Raw genomic sequence first — 10498 nt, forward strand, 5'->3', positions numbered from 1 at the left:
AACCTAGCTACCTCTCAAAGACTCTACCTCCTAATATCATCATATGGGGGGTTAGGGTTTCAACATATGAATTTTGGGGGGACACACACATTCAGTTCATAATAGTGGGCTTTATGCTATGCTCTGTTAGAAAAGCACCAGAAGATATTTCCTTGGGCTCTGTTATTACAAAGATTAAAAGCAAAATAACTTTTTCCTTAATTCTAAAAGCAGTATATTGTAGTAGTCATCTGCTGTTTATGCCTGCTAAGCTGCCTTTATTCTGATATCAGACCCTCTTTTTTTTTTTTTCTCCTTTTGGGAACCACTCTTCAGTATGGGGCTGAGACCACCCTGCCCTTGCTCAGCTCCATGCATGGTCCTGTTACCCATGCCTCGCCATCAGGGTGCCAGGGCTCAGGGAAGGAAATGTGTCCCAGCTGCGTCTTTAAGAGTTGGCTCAGGACTTTTCCTGGTGTGACTTTTCCTCTGGGGTTGCTAAGCTATTAGGCTGCTGTGTCATCCTCACAGGGAGAGAGACAGTCTGAGAATGAAGCCAATGCAGGGGAAGGAAGAACCAATAGATGAGGAAAGCTTCATTCTCAAAAACTTCAGTGGAGCACCTAGATCCAGCTATGTCTGAATCTACCCCCAGATGATGCAATAAATAAATGAACTAGTGACACAATAAACTAATAAATTTTGCCTTTTCTTAAATTAGTTTATGTTTCTGTCACTAGCAATCATAAGAATCTTGACTAATATAGAAGTCTCTTTGGGAAAAGATAAAACATTATAGAGTATATAACAAAGTGAAATAGAAGTTGAAAGTCTTTTGTAATTTCTTCTCCATTGTTAAGAATTTAATGTACATTCTTCCAGACTTTTTCTAAACTTATACTAAATATTTTTACATCACCTTAAAAATCAGCTTTACTGAAGTATAATTCACATACAATAAAATTTAATAAGTTTAAGTGTACAGTTAACCCTTGAAAAACATGGGTTTGAACTGCATGGGTCCACTTATATGCAGATTTTTTTCACTAAATTTGTACTACAGTACTACATGATCTGGGGTTGGTTGAATCAAGGATGTGGAGGGCTGGCTGTAAATTATGCTTGGACTTTTTTTTTTTTTTTTTGCGGTACGCGGGCCTCTCACTGTTGTGGCCTCTCCCGTTGCGGAGCACAGGCTCCAGACGCACAGGCTCAGCGGCCATGGCTCACGGGCCCAGCCGCTCCGCAGCATGTGGGATCTTCCCGGACCGGGGCATGAACCCGTGTCCCCTGTATCGGCAGGCGGATTCTCAACCACTGCACCACCAGGGAAGCTCCTATGCTTGGACTTTTAACTGAGTAGAGGATCAGTGCCTCTAACTCCCATGTTGTTCAAGAGTTAACCGTGTATTGTATATATTAGCCATTTCACCACATTCATAATCATGATATAGAGAATGTCTCCACCACCCCCAAAAGTTTGGGGGTTTTATGTAAATGAAATCATATAGTTTGTAGTCTTTTTTGTCTGGCTTCTTTCACTTAGAATGCTTTAAGAAACACCCACATTGCTGCATGTATCAATAATTTGTTTCCTTTTATTGCCGAGTATCATTCAATTGAGTGGATATTGTATAATTTATCCATTTACAAGTTGAAGAGTTTTTCTAGATTTGACTGTTATAAATAAAATTGCTCTGAACATTCAACAAGTCTTTATGTGAGCATACATTTTCATTTCTCTTGGGTAATACCCAGTATCAGAGTAATTGAGTCCATATAGTAAGTATGCTTTATAAGAAACAGCCTGTTTTCCAAAGAGGTTATATAATTTCATATTCTCATCAGCAATGTATGAGAGTTTCAATTGTTCCACATCCTTGTCAACACTTGGATTGTTAGTCTTTTTTTTTTTTTTTTTTTTTTTTTTTGCAGTACGCGGGCCTCTCACTGTTGTGGCCTCTCCCGTTGTGGAGCACAGGCTCCGGACGCGCAGGCTCAGCGGCCATGGCTCACGGGCCCAGCCGCTCCGCGGCATGTGGGATCTTCCCGAACCGGGACACGAACCCGTGTCCCCTGCATCGGCAGGCGGACTCTCAACCACTGCGCCACCAGGGAAGCCCTCCTAGTCTTTTTAATTTTAGTCACTTTACTGGGTCTGAAGTAGAATTGCACTGTGATTTTAGTTTGCATTTCACTAATGATGAATGATGTTAAGCATTTTTTTATGTGCTTATTTGCCATTCATATGTCTTCTCTGGTGAAGTGTCTGTTGGAATCTTTTGCTCATTTGAAAATTGGGCTGTTTGTCTTCTTACTGAGTTGCAGAATTCTTATATATGTTGTATACAAGTCCTTTATAAGTTATATGTATTGTGAATGCTTTCAGTGTGTCACTTTCCTTTTCATTTTTATCACAATGTCTTTTGAGAACAAAAGGTTGTGATGAAGTCCAATGTATCATTTTTCCTGTTATGTTTTATATTTTTATGTCCTAGTTGAGAAATATTTGCCTAACCAAAGCCCACTAAGACTTTCCTCTCATGTTTTCTTCTAGAACAATTATGGTTATAGTTCTCATGATGTTTAGATCTGTAATCCATTTTGAATACATTTTTTATGTAGGCTATAATTTATTTTGAATTAAATTTTGTAAATGGAGTGAGGTTAGATTCCAGGTTCACCCCCCTATTTGTGTGTATGTATATATGTGTGTGCTGCCTATGGATATCCACTTGTTCTGGTATTATTTTCTGAAAATATTATCTTTTCACTACTGAATTGCCTTGGCACCTTTGTTGAAAATCAAATTACCATGCATATGTGGGTATATTTATGGACTCTCTATTCTGTTACATTGCTCTACATGTCTGTTTTTACAATTACATCACCTTGTCTTGATTACTATAGTTTTATAGTAAGTCTTGAAATAAGGTAGTGTAAGTCCTCTAACTTTGTTCTCTATTTTAAAAACCATTTTGGCTATTCTACGCTTTTTGCATTTCCACATAAACTTTACAATCAGCTGTTACTTTCTACAAAAAAGTCTGCTTGGGGCTTCCCTGGTGGCACAGTGGTTGAGGGTCCGCCTGCCGATGCAGGGGACACGGGTTCGTGCCCCGGTCCAGGATGATCCCACATGCTGCGGAGTGGCTGGGCCCGTGAGCCATGGCCGCTGGGCCTGTGCGTCCTGAGCCTGTGCTCCGCAGCGGGAGGGGCCGCAGCGGTGAGAGGCCCGCGTACAGCAAAAAAAAAAAAAAAAAAAAAAAAAAGTCTGCTTGGCTTTTTTTTGTGATTGTGTCAAATCTGTAGCTCAGTTTGGAAAGAATTGCTATTTTAACAATATTGAGCCTTCTAACCCATGAACATGATATAACTTCACTTATTTAGATCTTCCTTAATTTTTCTCAGTGATGTTTTCAGTGTACAAATCTTGTAATGTTTTATTTAATTTATCCCCAAGTAGTTCATAATTTTGGATGTTACTGTAAATGGTATTTAAAAATTCATTTTATAATTGTTCATTGCTAGTAAATAGACACACAGTTGATTTTGTATATTAACCTTGTATTCTATAATCTTACTAAACTCACTTCGTGGTTCTGGTAACTTTTCTGTAGATTCTTTAGGATTTTCAACATATACAATCATGTTGTATATAAATAGATTTTGTTTTACTTATTCTTTTTCAATATGTATGACTTTTATTTCTTTTTCTTGCATTATTCCACTGTCTAGGGCCTCCAGGACAATGCTGAACAGAAATGTGGTAAGTAGAAATCCTTGCATTGTTCCCTATATTAGGAAGGAAGGCATTAGGAATAATGTCAGCTGTAGGTTTTTCATAGATGTCCTTAATTGTGTTGAGGAAGTTTCGTTATTCCTAATTTGCCAAGAATTTTCATTAAAAATGGATTTGACTTTTGTCAAATGCTTTTTGCATCTATTGAGATGATTTTTCTTTTTTAGTTTGTTAATGTGGTGAATTACACTGATTGATTTTTGAATACTGAAACAATTTTACATTCCTTGGATAAGCCCCATTTAGTCATGATGTGTCATTCAATTTATATGTTGTTAGATTTAATTTGCAAAACATTTGTTAAGGATTTCTGCATCTATGTTCATGAGGATATTGGTCTGTAGTTTTCTCTTCTTGTAATGCCTTTGTCTGGTTTCGGGAACAGAATAATGCTGGCCTTATAAAATGATTTGGGAAGTGTCCCCTCCTCTTTTATTTCTAGAAGACTGTGTAAAATTGGGATTATTCCTTCCTGAAATGTTTGGTGGCATTCACCAGTGAAGTCACCTATGCCTGGAGTTTTCTTTGTGAGGAGGTTTTTAACCATGAGTCCGATTTATTTGGTAGCTATAGGGATATTGTGTTCATTTCTTTCTTCTTGAATGATCTTTGGTAGTTTGTATTTTTTAAGGAATTGGTCTTTCATTGAAGTTGTTGAATTTATTGGCATAAAGTTGTCCATAATATTGCCTTTTCATCCTTTTAATGTCTGAGGATCTTTATTCTCTTCTCTTTTATTCCTGACACTGGTAAGTTTTGTCTTCTTTTCCCTGATTCATCTGACTTTTATTAATTTTATTGATCTTTTCAAAGAATTAGCTTTTATTTTCATTGATTTTTCTCTACTGTTTTTCTGTTTTCAGTTTCATCGATTGTGCTCTTTATTATTTCCTTCCTTCTACTTACTTGGGTTTACTTTGCTCTTCTTTTTACAGTTTCTTAAGGTGGAAGATTAGATTTTTCTTTTCTTTTCTTTTCTTTTTGCGGTACTCGGGCCTCTCACTGTTGTGGCCTCTCCCGTTGCGGAGCACAGGCTCCGGACGCGCAGGCTCAGCGGCCATGGCTCACGGGCCCAGCCGCTCCGCGGCACGTGGGATCTTCCTGGACTGGGGCATGAACCCGTGTCCCCTGCATCAGCAGGCAGACTCTCAACCACTGTGCCACCAGGGAAGCCCCGAAGATTAGATTTTTGATCTGAGACTGTTCTTCTTGTTAAATACCATCAGCTCCCCTTATCTGTGGGATGGGCAGTTGGTTGAATGCAAGGATGAGGAACCCAGGGATAAGGAGGGCCAGCTGTACTACAGCCATTTTATAAAAGGGACTTGAGCATCCTTGGATTTTTGTATGGGGCTGGTGGTTTTGGAACCAATCCCCCCACAGGTACCAAGGGATGATTGTATTCATTGCTATAAATTTCCTTCTTAGCACAGTTTTAGCTGTATCCCACACTTTTTTTTTTTGCGGTACATGGGCCTCTCGCTGCTGTGACCTCTCCCGTTGAGGGGCACAGGCTCCAGGCGCGCAGGCTCAGTGGCCATGACTCACGGGCCCAGATGCTCCACAGCATGTGGGATCATCCTGGACCGGGTCACGAACCCGTGTCCCCTGCATCGGCAGGCAGACTCTCAACCACGGCGCCACCAGGGAAGCCCTCCCACAAATTTTGATGTATTGTGTTTTTATTTCCATTCAGTTCAAATTTTTAATAATTTCACTTGTGATTTGTATTGGACCCATGGATTATTTAGAAGTCTACTGTTTAATTTCTAAATACCTGAGGATTTCCATATATTTTTCTGTTATTGATTTATAATTTAATTCCATTGTGGTTAGAGAATATGTTCAAATGAATTCAGTCCTTTTGCATTTATTGAGACCTATCCAATATGATACAGAATATGATCTATCTTGAGTATGATCTACCTTGATGAATAGTCCATGTTCGGTTGAAAAGACTGGGTGTTCTACTTTTGTTGTGTGGAGTTTTCTTTAAATGATAATTAGTTGTAGTTGATTGATAGTATTGTTCAAGTGTTGTATATTCTGATTTACTGTTTCCTCTATAAATTTTTGAGAGAGGAATATAAAAACCCCTAGTTATAATTGTGGATTTGACTGTTTCTCCTCTAATTCCATCAGTTTTTGCTTAAGTTATTTTGAAGCTCTATTACCATATGCATACGCGTATAGGATTTTTTTTTGATGAATTAATTCCTTTTTCACTGTGAAATCCTGCTTTATCCATGGTAATATTCCTTGTTCCAAAATCTTTTTTATAATATTATATGTCACTTCAGCTTTTTAAACTAATGTTTTCTTGGTATACATCTTTCCTTCCTTTTATCTTTTCAGTAATGACTTTATTGAGATACACTTTATGCAACATATAATTCACCTATTTAAAATTTACAGTGGTTTTTATTATACTCACAGAATTGTGTAACTATTACCACTATTAATTTTTTAAAATATATATATATTTATTTATTTTTGACTGTGTTGGGTCTTCGTTGCTGTGCACTGGCTTTCTCTAGTTGTGGCGAGTGCGGCTACTCTTTGTTGCAGTTCGGGGGCTTCTCATTGTGGTGGCTTCTCTTGTTGAGGAGCACGGGCTCTAGGCACACAGGCTTCAGTAGTTGTGGCAGGTGAGCTCAGTAGTTGTGGCTCCCAGGCTCTAGAATGTAGGCTCATTAGTTGTGGCGCATGGGCTTAGTTGCTCCACACAGCATGTAGGATCTTCCCAGACCAGGACTCGAACCTGTGTCTCCTGCATTGGCAGGTGGGTTCTTAACCACTGCACCACCAGGGAAGTCCCACTATTAATTTTAGATGCACCACCTCCACCCACAAAATCCCTATACCTATTAGCATTCACTCTCCTTCCCCCCTCCTACCCCAGCCCTAGGCAACCACTAATCTACTTTGGCCTCTATAGATTTGCCTATTCTGGAATTTTGTAGAAATGGAATCATATAATATGTGGTCTTTCGTGTCTGACTTCTTTTACTTAGCATAATGTTTTCAGGGTTCATCCATGGTGTATCATGTATCTAAACTTCAACCCTTTTTGTTGCCAAATGATATTCCATTGTATGCATATACCACATTTTATGTATCCATCCATCAGCTGATGGTCATTTGGGATACTTGTGTGAACTTAGTGGATTTGCGCTGAAGCACCTGAATGTCTATGACAGGCATAATATTGTGGACAGAGATAATGGGAATGGGGGTAGAGTGAATCATAGATAGGACGTAATCCCTCCTATAGTTATAAAATCTCTGATTCCTCTCTCTCACTCTCTCTCCCTCAATGAACCAGCCCCTCAAAAAAGAGTAATTCATGGATTGGACTATATTCACAGCCCAATCTCCCCAATTTAGCACCATGATGCATTCCCCACTGTTCAGACTACAGAAGGAAAAGTCCCTGAAATACCAGCCTAAATTCAATGAAAACTTTCAAATGAATAATTTCATTCAACTGAAGAATTTCCAGCAGATGAAAGAGCATAGTATGGCATCCAGGACTCTCACACCAGCTGCTGTCTGTTAACTGCTGCCAAAAACAAGGGAATGTTTCATTTGGGAGTTTTCCTTGTTCTTATTTTAAGGTAAAGCTTTACTCTTATTTACAGACTATTAGGGTTTCTAATATTGTCTTGAAGTTAACTGTGGAAGCCACCAGTCCTACAGGTAGACAAAGGGCAGGACAGTACTATCTGGTAGACTCTGTACAGGCACATCCAAGTTGGATTTCTGCTGTATATTTGGTGCTGAAGACTCCTGCTTTCTGTACAGCTGGTGCCAACACTGTGAAGGGAAAGAAATTAACTCACAGGCGCAGGAGAATGAGACTCTCCAGGAGTGCTATGAGCAGAGCTGGGTTCCCACAGAGCACAACAGAGTCCTGCCCAGCTGCCCATGTGATAAACCACAGGCTGCGATTACTCATGACAGGAAAGAAAGAAGAAGAAAGAGAAGCCTGTACATTCCTTTAACTGCAGTGGCTGATAAGGGATTTTAAAAGAAGTTTCAAGTCTGGGCTTCACAATTCATCCTTGCTCTTACTGGCTGGCTCAGTCTCCGCTTGCTCCTTATCTCGCCTGTAGCAGTAACTTCCAAATCAGTGTCTCATCTCTCAGGATCCTTATTTTCCTCTAGTCCTTGTTCTCTCCGACATGGAAAGACGTCAGTCCCCACTCTACCCTCCCTTAAGTCATAAATGTCATGTTTGCTTACAGATCAGAAGTGGAAAGTAAATACTAAAAGCATGCCTCCAGCTACCCCCACAAGTGCCTGCAGCTATCCTCACTCGCATTTAGGGACCAGGCCAAGTAACAGCTGGGGGAACTGAAGGGTGTGAGACTAGAGAGTAAAGGGCCCTTTCTACGGGCATTCACATTTAAATTTAAAACGGAAAAGCGCAATAAACGAATCTCCCTGTAGACCAGATTTGCCCCTAAGCTGCCACTTTGCCACATCTGGATGTTTCCAGGGATTTCTAATACATATGTAAATATATTAATATTGTAAATATCAACATATTTAGTTATATGATACATACAGATTTTTATACAAGTAGGATTATAATATACACACTCTTTTGAACCTTGCATTTTCGTGTACATTGAAAAGCTTTACACGTTAGGCAGCCTCATAACCAGCACCTTATAGATGGATATTTAGCTTGTTTTCAGTTAAAAAGATTCTTTTTCCAAATAATGCAGCATTGTTCATCCTTGGACACATGTCAGGGAGTATACACACAGAATAAATTTGGCAAAGTGGAATTGCCGGATCAATTTTAATAGCTATTGCCAAAATGCCCTCCAAAAAAGTTGTATCTATTCAATTCTACCAACAGTGTTCCTCTGTTTAACGTTTAACTTCGTTTCTGTATGTGTCTCATTAGTTATTCCCATCAGAATAGCTGGCCTCATTTCACTGGTCTGGAGTGAACTACCCACAGAAAGTTTCTTTACTCTGTTTATTGAAGAACAGGAGGAACATAAATATGTTTTGCCTACATGTAAAGTTAATGGCCTGTGGTAAAGAATGTAGACTTTTAAGCAGCCTTCCATGTCGTTTGGCTTGGGAAACACTGAGTTAGTGTGCTAGACACCTGGCATGGGTTTGGAGGAAAAAGGTGGGCCTTCTTGGGCAGTGCCTGCCAAGTTGGATGATGGCCTCTGCCCTTCCCTCCTGATCAAGGCACACATCACTAAGTCTGTGCCCATCTGTTTCTCCTCTGCTAGGGAGGGGCTGGAGCCTGGGGGATGGGAATGTGTTTTCCCCTTCTGGAGTCCTGATTATCCCAGCTGGACTTCTGGGTGGGGCCGGAACTTCCCGTGAGTACTTGGTCACCCCTTCATAAGCTTCAGTCACTTATTCTCCCCTCCTCCATACTTTCATGTCATCTGGGTAAAAGTCTTGCTCTTTTGCCCAGTGGCTAAGGTCCCATTGCTGGGCCAGAAGCAAAAGAATGCTTGGAATAGTAAGGAAACTTGAAACGTTAGAGTTTCTAAGAAACAGAGCTTTCAGAAGTAAAAGATCTGCCAACAAATAAAACGTTTCTGCAGAAGTTAGGTGGTGTTGCTCTGGTTCCAGCAACTTACTCCTTTCACAGTCATATGGCCTCTGGGTGCCATCTTGTTCCCTGCCCCTCTTCCTATTCCCTGGAAGATCCTCACCCCCGCCTCCTCTGGGAACTCCCAACAGACCTTTGTTCATAGCTGTATTATTCACTCATCAGCTTATGTGTTTGTCTTTACCACTGAATTGGGAGCTACTGAAGTTCTTAACGACAGCAACAGTAATAGCAATAGCAATGATATGGTGCTTTCTCTGTGCCAGAAACGCTTCTCTTTACACATATTAACTCGTTTAGACTCCATACGTCCCTCATGATATCTTGGTATCCCCATCTTTGGCAAGTTTTTGAACATTCTATGGTGACTCTTTCCATTTCTCAATAGATCTCTCTTCCCCCACTTATCCAGAAGGAGATTTTTTTTTTAAAAAATCTACTTATTAATGGTTTACAATACATCAGTCCCTTAGCAAAAACATTCATAACATTCATATCTTAAGAAAAAATTATACAGAATAATAGCAGGATTGTTTCCTTATTTAGCTTGATGTCAAGGCTATTTATTTGGCCTTCGATACCATTAGTTTAAAGTAGAACACTCTATTTCCATCTACTAGAGTAGAACAGCTGTGTGTTTTTCCTTTAAAAAATAAACTCTGTAATACTTTTAAAAGATGATCTGTGATTTTTCATATATCATTTAATTCTACAAACCTTTTTGATGAATAGATAAACATGAGTAGACATATCTGCGTTCAGATCCTGGCTCCACAACTTACCACCTCTGCATCCTTGGGCAAGCTCCTTCATCTTTCAAAGCCTCAGCTTTCTCATCCGTAAAATTAGGATAATAATAGTTCTTTTATAGCATTATCATCAGAATTAAATGATATAATGTACATAAGGAGTTTAGCACAGTGTCTGGCACATAGTGATCAACAAGGGACAGAGATAGCACAGAGGGAGTGATATTTCTGTAGGAAGGCTTCAGGGAAGGCTTTCAAGAACATGTGACAACTAAGGTGAATTTTGAGTAATGAAGTTTTTAGGTAGCCTAAGTGGGGACGAATGTATTTGGCAGGGGAAAGATGTGTAAAGGCATGGAGAATGGAAACCACACA

The sequence above is a fragment of the Leucopleurus acutus genome (genome assembly GCF_964270905.1).
Source record: "Leucopleurus acutus genome assembly, chromosome: 9".
In the NCBI taxonomy this organism is placed as follows: domain Eukaryota; kingdom Metazoa; phylum Chordata; class Mammalia; order Artiodactyla; family Delphinidae; genus Leucopleurus; species Leucopleurus acutus.